At 40.8% G+C, this 13,747-nt stretch overlaps 1 long non-coding RNA gene and 1 pseudogene across 3 annotated transcripts in view; both read right to left on the bottom strand.

The window, feature by feature from the left end:
- Positions 1-13,747, bottom strand: part of LOC121021210 (uncharacterized) — a 112,016-nt gene that overhangs the window by 31,695 nt on the left and 66,574 nt on the right. For 2 of the 3 annotated variants that reach the window (XR_005786445.1, XR_005786446.1), the window contains exon 3: positions 9,471-9,599. The exons of the other annotated variant lie outside the window; for it this stretch is intronic. This is a non-coding gene — a long non-coding RNA (uncharacterized LOC121021210). The remainder of the gene's footprint in view (positions 1-9,470; positions 9,600-13,747) is intronic. 3 annotated transcript variants of the gene reach the window in all.
- LOC121021208 (TBC1 domain family member 12-like) lies at positions 467-3,314 on the bottom strand (annotated as a pseudogene).

Here is a 13,747-nt window from a genome sequence, read left to right as displayed (position 1 = left end):
TGGCTCTAATTGGAAAATTTGGTATGCAACCAAGGCCTTGTCTGGAATGTCATATTTGAGAATGACCCTTATTTAATGGGGTACTACCAGCCACTACTTTTTCCCCCCAAAACTATTTTAAAATATTGCTTTCAACTGTCCACCCCAAATTATGAAGTATGAACTAGGAATTTACATTTTCTCCTTTGTAAAATGGCTCTGCTTACAAAATATTTTCTTTTTATTAATTTTTTTTTTTTTTTTTTTTACCGTTTATTTACTTTTGAGACAGAGAGAGACAGAGCATGAATGGGGGAGGGTCAGAGAGAGAGAGGGAGACACAGAATCCGAAACAGGCTCCGGGCTCTGTGCTGACGGCTCAGAGCCCGACGCGGGGCTCGAACTCACGAACCGCGAGATCATGACCTGAGCCGAAGTCGGCCGCTTAACCGACTGAGCCACCCAGGCGCCCCTCAAAATATTTTCTTAATAATATTGTTAACAGGTTACTCATTTCCTTTACTTCAGACACAACATTCAACATCAGCTGTTTTCCATCTCTTGATTCTTTTGGATTTCTCCAACTTTCCTCCATGCTTTTTACATAGGAAACAAAAACTGTTACCAAAAATACTTGTTTTACATTTCGGTCAGTCTGTGATTTATGAAGATTAGCTGTTCAAAGCAGTGCTGTTATGCCTGTCTCCTTCCTTAACATCCTTTATTATGGACACAAAGCCCAGTTCTAAACAAAAATTCTTCCCCATCTCTGTGAAATACTCTCAAAATGGACAAGCTGGACCAAGTAGAGTAGTGGTTTGTGATACAGTGTGAAGATGCAGTCCTTTATCATGTATATGTCTGGTGATATATATATTAAGACCATAACATTTGATATGAAGAAGCACTTTGAAGAGATTTTCCCCAAAGAAGACTTCAAATGTTCAACACCTTATTGCAGTCCACAGAGAAAAAGGCCAGCTGGCATGGCTTATTCATGAAACTTCCAAATATAATGAAGGCAACTGTCTCTTCCAAATTGAGAATGAGCACCGCCTCGATGAAGGACATCCCTTGGACACAACCAACATCAGGTGTGTAACATGCATTTACTCCTTAGATATTACAGAAAAATACTCTGGTTCAGACCATCTTTCTGAAAGATGTAGAGATGGAAATGCATAGGATATGTCCAGCTTAATTGTGGTGGGCATTTGGATCATCAACAGATATACCTTCTGTATCATGTTTAGAAAGAATGTGTTTCACCAAAGCTTTTCCACTGTTCCTTTCCTCTTGAGAGAAACATTTCACAAAGTTCAGGGGTGATACAGCTAGACTCTGAACTTTTACCATGAACAGTAGGGAGCAATCCCTGCATCCCAATTCTCAAACTTTTTTCTTACTATGCATTACTTCCCAATTGGGTGATATTTCACGGGTCCAATTTACCATTGCATTTGTAAGATTTTCTTTATGCTTAAATCTTTTTTTTTTTAATGTACTGCTTTAAATTACTCAATTTTGAGACTCAGCTCAATGGTCTAATGTTCCTGTCATTGAGGTAAATCTTCCTCCACAGATTTGACAGGAAGATTTCCCTGGAGTAGGCAAAGATTTCCTAAACAGGACACAAAAGCAATCATCAATCACAGGATGGTCCATACTCAAGAATCAGAACAGTGCTAGAAAGTGGCTCAAATTCAAAATTCTCATGTCCTGAAGACCAAAGTGGTGGTTTACAGGTCCTCCCTGTTTGTGTTTCATATTCCTGCTGAATGATTTTTGGAAGTTTTCTGAAGATTCTCTGTGGGAGGGAGTTTACCACATTTTTTACCAGGAGCACTATGGACAATTGGTCGGCACTCATTTTGCCATTTTTGTTAAAGGTTTCAGACAACCAAGGGCAGGTTGAGGGTCTCAATCTATCTCTGTCTCAGGGGAGGATTGCACCCTCCTCAGACCCCTGAGGCTGACTTCTGGATGCTCCAAGTCTGTTTTTGGTGTCCCCAGCCACCAAGCAGCAGCTCTGTGGAGGACAGGATGCCTACACCATCAGTCACCCCATTGCCAGGCCCCCTAGGTGGGCATGGCCACTGGGACGAGAGATGAGAGGTTCCTTGTTGACCTGGGGAAGTTGTTGTTGCCAGCTGTTGACCAGTCACTTTTATAGAAGGTTGACTTTATGGAGACAGTGCTGACAAAACCCTCCCAGATAAACTGGTTTACAAGTTCCAACCTTAGAGCTGGTAAGGGAGTTTATGTTCATGGTAGGCCAGGAGCCTGCAGATTCTTTGCGGACTTTGAGAAGAGAGGAAGTCACCCAAAATGGATGGGTACTGTAGAAGTAATCTGGTGGATAAAGTTTCTTGGACTTGGCCTCCTAGCCTCAGGACAGCAAGTAATAGAGACTTTTAGAAGTCCAACCTAAGATTCCTTATGGAAACGAGAGCAAAATTTAAAAAGGCCTTTTGGGAAATATTCTTACTGCACCTATGTAAATAATCAGGCCTAGTGTAATGAGGCCAGACTCATTTTATGATCAAGAATCTTTAAGATTCTTTTTAATCAAAAGTAGGGAAATTGTAGGGAAAAACTGTGCTCCAATGGAAAATTATGTGTGGTCATTCTAAAGCTGATTGTCTGATGCTGATTATGTAAATTATAGATAACACACAGAAATGCCAAAGAATTCTTATCCAAAGACATGCAAACAAATTCTGTCCAGGAAAGAAAGAACTGAAAAACCAGTTTTGGCTCTATTTGCACATCTCTTACAATTTTCCAGACCTATGTCTGTTCTTGGGATTCTCCTTTGACCTGGTTGTAACACACCACTAGTTTCCTCATGAATAAGCTAAATAAAATTTTCATCAATTGTTTTTTTAATACCTGCAAGAGAGTCATGATTTACCTGCTTAAAAAATTAACTTTTAATGCCTGCTTTTAAAAATTAACTTTTAATGATTTAAATCGCCATTTAATGGTTGGTCACGTGTACCCTGTGTCTTTGCGTCAGCCACAGAGGGCCTAGCGACTTTCAAACAAGTGTCAAGAGACACCAAACCCGGTTTGGTGACCTTGTAGCAACCTAACACAGAAACTTTCTAGAAGCTTTATGGTGGCAGCCCTGTTCAGAAACTACTTAGTGTTTTTTTCTGTTCTACTGATTGAGGTAGCCTGAGACTTCTTGGCAGTTATTGTCCTGGTCATTCAGCTTTCTTAAAAAGGGCTGCTTACACTCCAGAAGTATACTTCAGGGAGAAAATACAAATTAAAGATCCTCATATTCTAACTGTCACAGACAAAGCAAGGTAGTGCTGAAGCAACTGCCACATGGGAATTTATAAGTTTGTTTACTTTTTTTTTTTTGAATTTTTTTTCAACGTTTTTTATTTATTTTTGGGACAGAGAGAGACAGAGCATGAACGGGGGAGGGGCAGAGAGAGAGAGGGAGACACAGAATCGGAAACAGGCTCCAGGCTCTGAGCCATCAGCCCAGAGCCCGACGCGGGGCTCGAACTCACGGACTGCGAGATCGTGACCTGGCTGAAGTCGGACGCTTAACCGACTGCGCCACCCAGGCGCCCCATAAGTTTGTTTAAATCAAAGTCACAGAAAACTTCATTCTTGTGCCCAGATGGCAAGGTAGAAGTATGGTCAAAGAGGGTGGAACTATCCTTTACTACCTTTTGATGACAGAGTTCCTGGTACCACTTCCCTACTTCAACAGAGGCTGGCCAACAGTCTCCTGACTTAGGGTGCAGCTAAACTCAGCAGGGCCCTGGAAAACCCTCTCCCACTTAGTTATCCTTTGATCAGAAGGGCAACTGACTTATTTTCCTTTTTTTTTTTTAAGTTTATTTTGGAGCTAGCACACAAGCAGGGAAGGGACAGAGAGAGAGGGAAAGAGAGAGGGAGTGAGAGAGAGAATCCCAAGCAGGATTGCCACTGTCAGTGTGGAGCACGATGCGGGGCTCAAACTCACAAACCATGAGATCATGACCTGAGCTAAAGTTGGATGCTTAACCAACTGAACCACCCAGATGCCCCTCCATTTATTGATTTTTTATTTTTTATATGAAATTTATTGTCCAGTTGGTTTCCATACAACACTCAGTGCTCATCCCAACAGGTGCCCTCCTCAATGCCCATCACCCATTTTCCCCTCCCTCCTACCCCCCATCAACCCGCAGTTTATTCTCAGTTTTTAAGAGTCTCTTATCGCTTGGCTTCCTCCATCTCTAACTTTTTTTTTCCCCTTCCCTTCCCCCATGGTCTTCTGTTAAGTTTCTCAGAATCCACATAAGAGTGAAAACATATGGTATCTGTCTTTCTCTGTATGACTAATTTCACTTAGCATAACACTCTCCAGTTCCATCTACATTGCTACAAAAGGCCATATTTCATTCTTTCTCATTGCCAAGTAGTATTCCATGGTGTATATAAACCACAATTTCTTTATTCATCAGTTGATGGACATTTAGGCTCTTTCCATAATTTGGCTATTGTTGAAAAATGCTGCTATAAACATTAGGGTACAAATGCCCCTATCCATCAGCACTGCTGTATCCCTTGGGTAAATTCTTAGCAGTGCAAACCCTCCATTTATTTTTTAAATCAACTCTTGCTCTCTCTGTAATACTAGCCTGGTATATCAAAAGAGAAATATTTCCCTTCAAGTGAGGATTATCTTTAAGAATCACAGGTAACACATGGTAAGGATTTTCGTTGTTGCGGGGATGATTTTATAAGTAATTCTAGTATATCCAAGTTACTCTACTACAGTGCTTAGCACCTGTGTCCTGGAATATTATACCCCTTCCTTCAGTATATAAGATACCCCTTCCCTAAGTATGTAAGATGTGCATAGCCTGCAAAGCATTTGCATAAGGCTGATTCTCAGGCAGTACTTACCAGGGGAGGAACTTTTTAAGCCTACCAAGAGAATATTTTGTAGGGGTTCTTAGTGGTATTATGCTTCCGGAAAAAAAGATGACCTAATGGGGATATATTTCCTGAGCCAACATGGTTATAATTAGTTATGGTAGTTTTTTAAAAGAACTACGTTTTTAGAATTCACATTTGTGATGTGGTTTCTCTTTCCCTGGCAGGGCACATTTTGAACAATGTTTACAGAATCCTTTATGATTCTGGACATTCTGGACATTCTGGACATGGAAAGCATTGTTGAATTATACTCTTGCCATAGGCTCTGTCCATTACATACCCACACTCACTATGTTCATAATTCATTGGAATTGGTTCTTCATATAATCTTCCATAGCTGTTTTCTAATTTGGACATTAGGTAAACTGCATTGTACTCCCTGTACAATGACTGCCAGAAGTGAACACTCACAGGTACAGTTTTATAAAGAAACTCTGATAATAAATTTTGGGATATTAGAAGGCCCTGACTAACTTTTGAAGGAGTAAAGCAGACGGAGGTGAAAAACCAATTTCACTAACAAAGCTTGGTTGGAAGTACATGGCTTAGATATGTGGCAAAAGTGGACTCCCCATTCCCAAACTCTGGAACTAGATTTACCTAGTTACAGTCCAGCCTGAAAACCCATGGAATCAAACACAACCAGCAAGGCTCCTACTCACCACCAACGGGCAGGACCCTAGAGCGAAAGGGATGTCAGGGCCAGGCATACATGCCCAGTTCCCTCCCAAACTCAGTTAACTCACATAAGGAGGAATAAGGCCTAGAGCTGGAGGGTTTAGGGAAAAATTCCTTCTTCTGAAAACCAGAGGCATGGGAAAGAAACCTTCCCCCACTAACAATGTCTTTTCTCAATTTTCCATAAGTTTATTTTCCCACCACAAAATAGCTTTGTCCCAAATTAGATGATCCAGAAACAAAGGACTCAGTCATGATAGGTTGTATAGCAAATTGTTAATAATGACATGCTCACAGTACAACTTCTCATTTTTTCCCCCCACTTTTGACTCACCTGTTAGAAAAGCCTTGTGCTAAACAAAGATGCTTTGCGGGGGGTTTCTTCCCTGCGCTATAATTAAAGTCTCCCAAATTGTCAAAATTGTGCTAGCATGCCCTTAGCCTTGACAGTAGACTTGCCAACTGCTGACTTGGGGCTTTTATAACTGTCAGCCTTGACTTGCTCCCAAGGTAGCGCTCACTTCTGGGTTTGCTTGGTAATACTCTGATACTTAAGGACATGTTAGGAAGATCCAGCTCTCTACTGAGGGATGCATGTTTTGGTAATGACAATGATCGTGTACATAGTCAAGCAAATCCTGAAGCCCCAGGAGGGCACATATTATGGTGAAATATGTGTGAAGTGCAGGTAGTCTGAGATGTACAGAATTCTTTGCATTCTTCCAGAAGCCATTATCACATCATCTATGAACTGACATAGAATATATTAGCCATCTCTGAAGTTGTATGCAGGGGAGCGTGGGTGGCTCAGTCAGTTGTGTCCAACTCTCGATTTCAGCTCAGATCATGATCTAACACTTCGTGGGTTTAAGCCCCTCATTGGGCTCTGCACTGACAGTGCAAAGCTTGCTTGGGATTCTCTCTCCCTATCTCTCTGCCCCTCCCCAACTCATGCTCGCTTGTGCACTCTCTCTCTCTCCCTCTCTCTCAAATAAAAACTTTTTTAAAACTTAAAAAAAACAAAGTTGGATGCAATATCTCAGGGGTGACTCAGGACAGGCTTTATTTTATTTTTGTGTATATGTTAGTATAGTAGAACATGTATACTATTTATAAATATTCAGATATTGAACATTCATGCCCAACATTTTTCTTCTAGGATGCACAATCAAGATTAGAAAACATTGGGATATATCTTCAAAACATGAAAACATCTTGCTAGTTGGTTTCCCAGTCTTCCTCACCAAATTTGTATCGGGAAGGTTTGACCATTATGCTCATTTAGCCCACAATTCATTCAGAGCATGCATGCCAACCTGCCTCTGGTTGTATTCCTGAAAATTTGTTCTCTGAAAGGACTTTTTTTCTGATTATTTATCTATTTCTAATACTCAGAAAAATGCTTGGCACATACTAAGTACTCAATAGTTGTTGAATGAATCTCATAGTGGTTTAACTCAATATCCTCACAATATAGCCCTTCATGGTTTAGAAATGGAAGCCTCATTTTTTACAGCATGGATTGCCGATGAACATACTTACCTAGAGTTATATAAAGTTTCTTTAAAATGCTAGGCCTCAGAGGCAAACCATAAGAGACTCTTAAATATAGAGAACAGACTGGAGGGTGCTGGGGGGGATGGGTTAAATGGGTGATAGGCATTGAGGAGGGTACTTTTGGGAATGAGCACTGGGTGTTATATGTGAATGATGAATCATTGGTTCTACTCCTGGAGCCAAGACTACACTGTATGTTAACTTGAATTAAAAAAAAAAATGCTAGACCTCATAAATCTTGTTAGTTCCATACACTTTGACAAGAGCCATATTGAGTTCTATTTATTCAGGATGGGTAACCAGGTTGATTTGCCTGAGACTGAAGAATTTCCTGGATCCAGACTTTTGGTGGTAAAGTAGGGACACTCATGGGAAGACCAGGATGAGTCAATCACTCTGGTTCCACTGGACACAAAGTCCCTATAAGGACTGTTAACTTTCCTCATACAATGGACAATACACAGGCAGGAGCATATGACATTAGTTTTCTAAGCATCCTAGAAATCAGGACAGTACAAAATAGCCCCAGGGTGGGGGTACACTTATGCTTTCCTCAGTCCAAAATACTATGGTTTAAAATCAACACTGTCAATCTTCACTACCCACCACAGCAGTGCTTGGTCTTGTTCACAAAAGGATAAGACTTGTGAATTCATGACTATAGTGTATCCTCTTCCCAGACTGTGAAACGAGGCATAGGTTAAGGACATGTTTATGACCACCCAACAAAAGAGCATCCCAAGGGTTCCAGAGGCGATAGGATAATGGCATACCCAAAAATGAACTGAAGCAGGAGATGCCCCCCTCTTTTTTTTTTTGTAATGGGTCATGTCCAAATGAACAATACACTAGAAACCTGAGTCTGTCCACATTGTGAGAACTAACCAAAGGTCTGTTGTAATGATGCTCCAAGATGATTTGTTTCACAGGGTTGTGGGTTCCTATAGCCATAAGAGGGTGGGGGAGAACAACCATTGACTCAAGCACAACCTGGTTCCTCTGATCACAGCAAAGCCATCCAGGAAGTGGTACCTAACAAGATGCCTGGCAGGCATGGCATGTTAGATAACCCCTCAACTGTGGGCCAAGAAAGCATAATCTTTGATGGAAAAGAAGTGGCAATGAGAGGAATGATAGAAGAACTATGTTTCTGGTTTCCAAGTTTACATACAGCCATAAGGATGGTGCAGCATAACACAATAAAAGGGATCAGTATTCATTTGCTCAGGGCCATCTTGTTGAGACCTGACTCAGTATCCATGTAATATTGACTCAGAGCCGTGTAAAAGATGTGAGTGATACCCCCTTATCAGAAAGGGCCTTGGCTTCTGACACCTTCAGGGAAGATTAAAGGTTTATATGCCCAACAGCTTCTCACCCTAGATCACATGTTAGACACCCCTAACCCCCTACTCTGGACACAGGAGGTGTTTGGTGCTCACTACCTGACCAGAAAAATGTTTTTATTTGTCCTCTGTTCACCCCCATTCTTCTTAACAGTACCTACTAAGTTTGAGAACACATCTGCAACAACAGTTGAGTTACTCTAACATTGAAATATGTACTAGATAAGTTCCTACATGTAGCTCAACTGCCATCCCCAACAGAAGAACAATGATTTGTTTGACTCTCTCCAATCCATTGCAGCTGAACGTAATATTCAGGACTTATTTACCTGTGGGTTTTATTTTATCTCTACCCCTCTTGGACATCTGGGAAGTTAAACAGAAATAAAACAAATATTCAGTAGCCCCAGTATGATCTATATAAGCCTTTTCCAGTGCTTAATGCTTTCCAGAAATATATCTCCCTCCAGATATCACTGAGTTTCCCCTAAGCATTTCAGTACTTTTCATCTCAGAAGCCCTCTGTTTCCTCCCCTGGGTTTTGGTTGAGCTGGACAATCCAGCAAACCAGGCACTATGATGGTGATGTGGCTGTTTTGACACAACAGCTACAGTTGTAAGAGGCACAACTCAAGTGGGCATGAGGCTCTGTCTTAAAATCTTCCTTGTTACATTCAGACAAACTGCTGACAAGTCTGGTCACATACACTGGCCTTAATGCTCTTTTCTACATCACTAAGCCCCCTTTAAATTCCCGCTGTGATGGTGACGTGTATCTACACTAGATCTACACCTTGTCTCTTTCTGCCTTCTGTGTAATCACGCCCAAATCACAATCATAAAGCATTTAAAAATTTTTAAATACCTCTGAAAAATGCATATATATATACATACTCTTGTCTTTTTGTTTCTTGCCCTGGAAAACACTTCTTGCAAATAATCTTACATACTTTTACTTACTTTTATTTTGTTTCACTGGTGGCTCTGATATTGTTTGTTCATCGGTGCCTTTTTGTTGGCACATCCCAGAACCCTGTAGCATCATAAAAAAGACTCAGGTAGGTATCCTAGTAATGGGTACCAGCACTTCTGAAAAGAAAAAGAATAAAATTTCCCCAATTCCTATGAGACTACTTCCATACACACCTGAGTTTTGTTGTTGTTGTTGTTAATGTAATATCATTGGTGGAGCAGAAGTTTACCCTAAATTAACTTTGCATCTTTTTCCATCATGCACCATAGGCAGAGGAATAGGCTATAGAGTCTTAACTGAAATAACTGGTTCCATATTACTGGATGCCAGATTGAGTAAGGGATTCATTAGAACTGACAGTAAAAACTGTTCAGTTAATGCTTCAACACAGTCTCTTATATTGAATGCTGTGGAGAAAGAGCCATAAGAAAAAATAAATAAACCAAACTCTCTACCAAACAATTTATCTGAATTACAACTTAGATCCTTATAATGTTTTTGTGAATCCTAGACAATGTCTTCTTTGTGAGTCAAGAATAAGTAAAACTTAAAGCTCCCCCATCTCACCATCACATACCAGGGAAATATTTTTCACCCAATTTTTAAACTGTATGTATCCATGTGAGGAACAGTCTGGGTAAGGCTCAATCAACTGTGAAGTTTATCAGCCTCAGCACTATTTTTTTAATTTTTTTTAATGTTTATTTTTGAGAGAAAGAGAGAGAGAGAGAGAGAGAGTGTGTGTGTGTGTGTGTGTGTGTGTGTGTGTGTGAGCAGGGAGGGGCAGAGAGAGAGGGAGAGACACAGAACTCAAAGTGGGCTCCAGGCTCTGTGCTATCAGCACAGAGCCCAACGTGGGGCTTAAACTCACGAACTGTGACATAATGACCTGAGCTGAAGTCGGATGCTTAACTGACGGAGCCACCCAGGCACCCCTCAGTCTCAGCACTATTGACACTTTGGACAGGCTAATTCTTTGCTGTAGGGGGCTGTTCTGTGCATTTTAAAATGTTTAGCAGCATTCCTGACCTCTCTACCTACTAGATGCCACTCGTGACACTCAAAAGTGTCTCCAGACTTTGCCAACTGTCCCCTGGGGGCAAAATCATGTCTAGTTGAGAACCAAAGGTCTAGAGAAAGGACTGTGATTGACCTAGCTTGGATGTAATGCTTCGTCCTGGGCCAGTCAGTTGTGACCAGGGGAAATAGGGATCAGTAAATTAGAACATAACTCTAGCTGGATCTATGTGGCTGCCCCCTTAATGTCTCTATGCGGCTAGAAAATGCATCCACTCAACATCTACCACACTGCAGAGATTCCCTCTAGTGTTTGGCTTCTGTAGCTTTGTTCTTTGTAGATGGTGTTAAGCTCTTAAATTTGTTATTATACTTATGTTTTACTTTTGTCAATAGGTATTGAGATTTCTTGTCTTGTTTTGGAAGCTCTTCTTCATTTTCAGGCATTTCTATTATCCTTATGTTTTAGTATTCTGCCATCTTCAAAAAAGCCTTGACTTTTGTTTAATCTAGATCAGAGCTCCATATTTCCTATTCAACTCCTTCTCATTAGTATAACCTGAAAAGTACTAGGCAAATATATGGGCCTTATTGTGTCTGTCCTCCAGGAAGAAAAAAAGGTGGGGGGGGGGGGGAAGGAATGGTCATAACTAAATATCCTATACTTACGTGCTTATATACCTTGGAAGTCTGGGACTATATTAGTGGCTAAAAGCAAAGGCTAAGAGGAACAAACTACCCCCCCCCAAACACACACTATCATAATGTTTAATATATATAATGGTCTGTCTGAGTAATATACTTGAAAGTCAAAGAGCCATGAGTCTATTTGAGGTATTCTGTTAAGTCCCCCAACCCACTGATCTGGAGAAAAGATCCAGATCCCAGCCCTTCCCTTGAGAGAAAGGTTGCACTGAGTTTTTGGTAGAACAGCAAAATCCTGTAACACAGGATATGCCTTCTAAAATAAGAATATTTGAAAGAATGAGCTTCCAGGGACATAATGAGAGCACCTCCAACCATGGCTGGAGCAAGGGCAGGGAGATTCAACTCTATTGCAGAATCCTGGCCCACTGGCAAAGGCAGAGTGGAAGAGAACGTGAGGAACAGAGATTCCTAGTGGCAGGGCAAAGAGCTTATAGGAAAGCAATCAGAGCATCCTGCGTGGTAATGACAGGATAATAGCAGTCAGTCCAGAACTATGTGCAGTTAAGAACTTGGGTCTATCACAGCGCCTGGTTGACTCAGTTGGTTGAGTGTCCAACTCCTGATTTCAGCTCAGGTCATGATCCCAGGGTCATGGGATGGAGCCCCACATGGGGCTCCACACCGAGCATGGAACCTGCTTATGATCCTCCTCTCTCTCTCCCTCTCTCTCTTGCCCTCTCTCTCTCCCTCACTCATACTCTCTCTATTCTCTTTTTCTCTCTCTAAAAAAATAGATAAATAAAATAAAGAACTTGGGTCTATCAAATTGCAGGATCTGCATCTACTTGTGCCTAGTAGTAAACACTTCATGGGCATCAATCCCCAACAGAGATAGAGGTGCTAACACTTTCCAGCAAACAGGCAATTATGGAAAAGGGATGATAATTCAGTATTTTTAAGTTGATTTCCCCCCCTTTTTAAATTTAAATTTCAGTTAACATACAGTGCAATATTGGTCTCAGGAGTAGAATTCAGTGATTCATCACTTACATACAACACCCAGTGCTTATCACAACAAGTGCCCTCCTTAGTACCCATCACCCATCTAGCCCATCTCCTACCCACCTCTCATGGTCAACCCATACTTTTTTCTCTATCATTAAGAGTCTTTTGTTAACCTCAGTATCTTGGGTGGACTGCACATTAATGTATTTCCACCACTGATGGAGGATATGGGTGGAAACAGGTGCTCAGGATGTAGTTTTTATGGTTCCAAGAGGAAGCATCAGCCTTATTTCTCTTACTTAAGGCATGCTTTTAGGAGGAGTTTCTTAGAATTGAGGTAAGAGGATAGGGAAGCTAAGTTAATAATTATATACCAAAGGCCCACTATTACATGAAACAATTATTTTTATGACTTTTTAAATGTTTATTTATTTATTTTTGAGACAGAGACAGAGAGCGTGAGTGGGGGAGGGGCAGAGAGTTGGGGAGACAGAGTATCCTAAACAGGCTCCACGATGTCAGCACAGAGCCAGATTCAGGGCTCAAACTCATGAATCCTGAGATCATGACATGAGCCGAAACCACGAGTCAGATGTTTAACCGACTGAGCTACCCAGGCACCCCTATTTTTATGACTTTTAAATACATGTAGTATTATGGAGGACTGAAAGATAAATATATCCCTGCCCTCGAAAAATTAACAGCATTGTGGGGAATGGAACAATTATACAAACAGAATATAACAAGTATCACACAACAATGCAACTTTGGCTAAGAAGAAGAGATCACAAGTTTTTGAGAAAATCAAGAATTGAATCAAGTGTTTTGACCAACTGATTATATGACATAGATTTGAATAGGGATATCTAAGAGATGCTTTCAAGAGCCCACATGAGAAACAAAATTCTAAATGAGGATAATGGCAATGTAACAGAAATGAGACTAGATTTGTGAAATGTTGCATACCTAGCTCCTTCAAGATTTGTTGACCAATTATATATATGAGATGCTTGCAGAGGAGACAAAATGTTTGAGCATTGGGAATTGGGACAATGGAGGTAAGGTTAACAGAAGTGTTAAAAGACAAAACTGAAGCATATTAAAATTTTTAAGTTTATTTAAGCATTTATCCATTCCAATAGGATAGTGCCAAATCAGAAGTGACTAGGAGAACTCCATGACAGGAGCCAAGGTAAAGACTTATATAGAGAGCCTCTAGAAGCAAGATAAGGAAATTATTGATTGGCTCTTGCTTAAAAAGCCTAGTTGGCTGTTTGTGACTGGATGTCCTTAGGTTTCAATTTTGCAACCTCAAAGCATTTACAGGCTTAGAGTTTGGTATGCTTAGGTGGACTGCCCGGGCATTAGAGCCACCTCAGTCTAATGGCCTCTTTGTTTAAGTAATATGACAGAAGTAAGGGAGAAAAAAGGAAATGGAGTGGATGATGACAAGCTTGTTTTCTGAGACCCCGGCTTTAAATGTGGTATATGTAAGAGGTTTGTGATCATACAGGGTATGGCTATCTTGTCTTATTTTTTCTCCAGTGAAGACTCCTGTCTTTTCATGCTGTCTGTTCAATTATATCCCCAGTTT

This window comes from Herpailurus yagouaroundi, unplaced genomic scaffold (genome assembly GCF_014898765.1).
Source record: "Herpailurus yagouaroundi ecotype Mexico unplaced genomic scaffold, PumYag 255, whole genome shotgun sequence".
Classification (NCBI taxonomy): Eukaryota; Metazoa; Chordata; class Mammalia; order Carnivora; family Felidae; genus Herpailurus; species Herpailurus yagouaroundi.
Note: the sequence above shows the minus strand (reverse complement) of the source record. Positions and strands in the feature narration are given on the sequence as shown.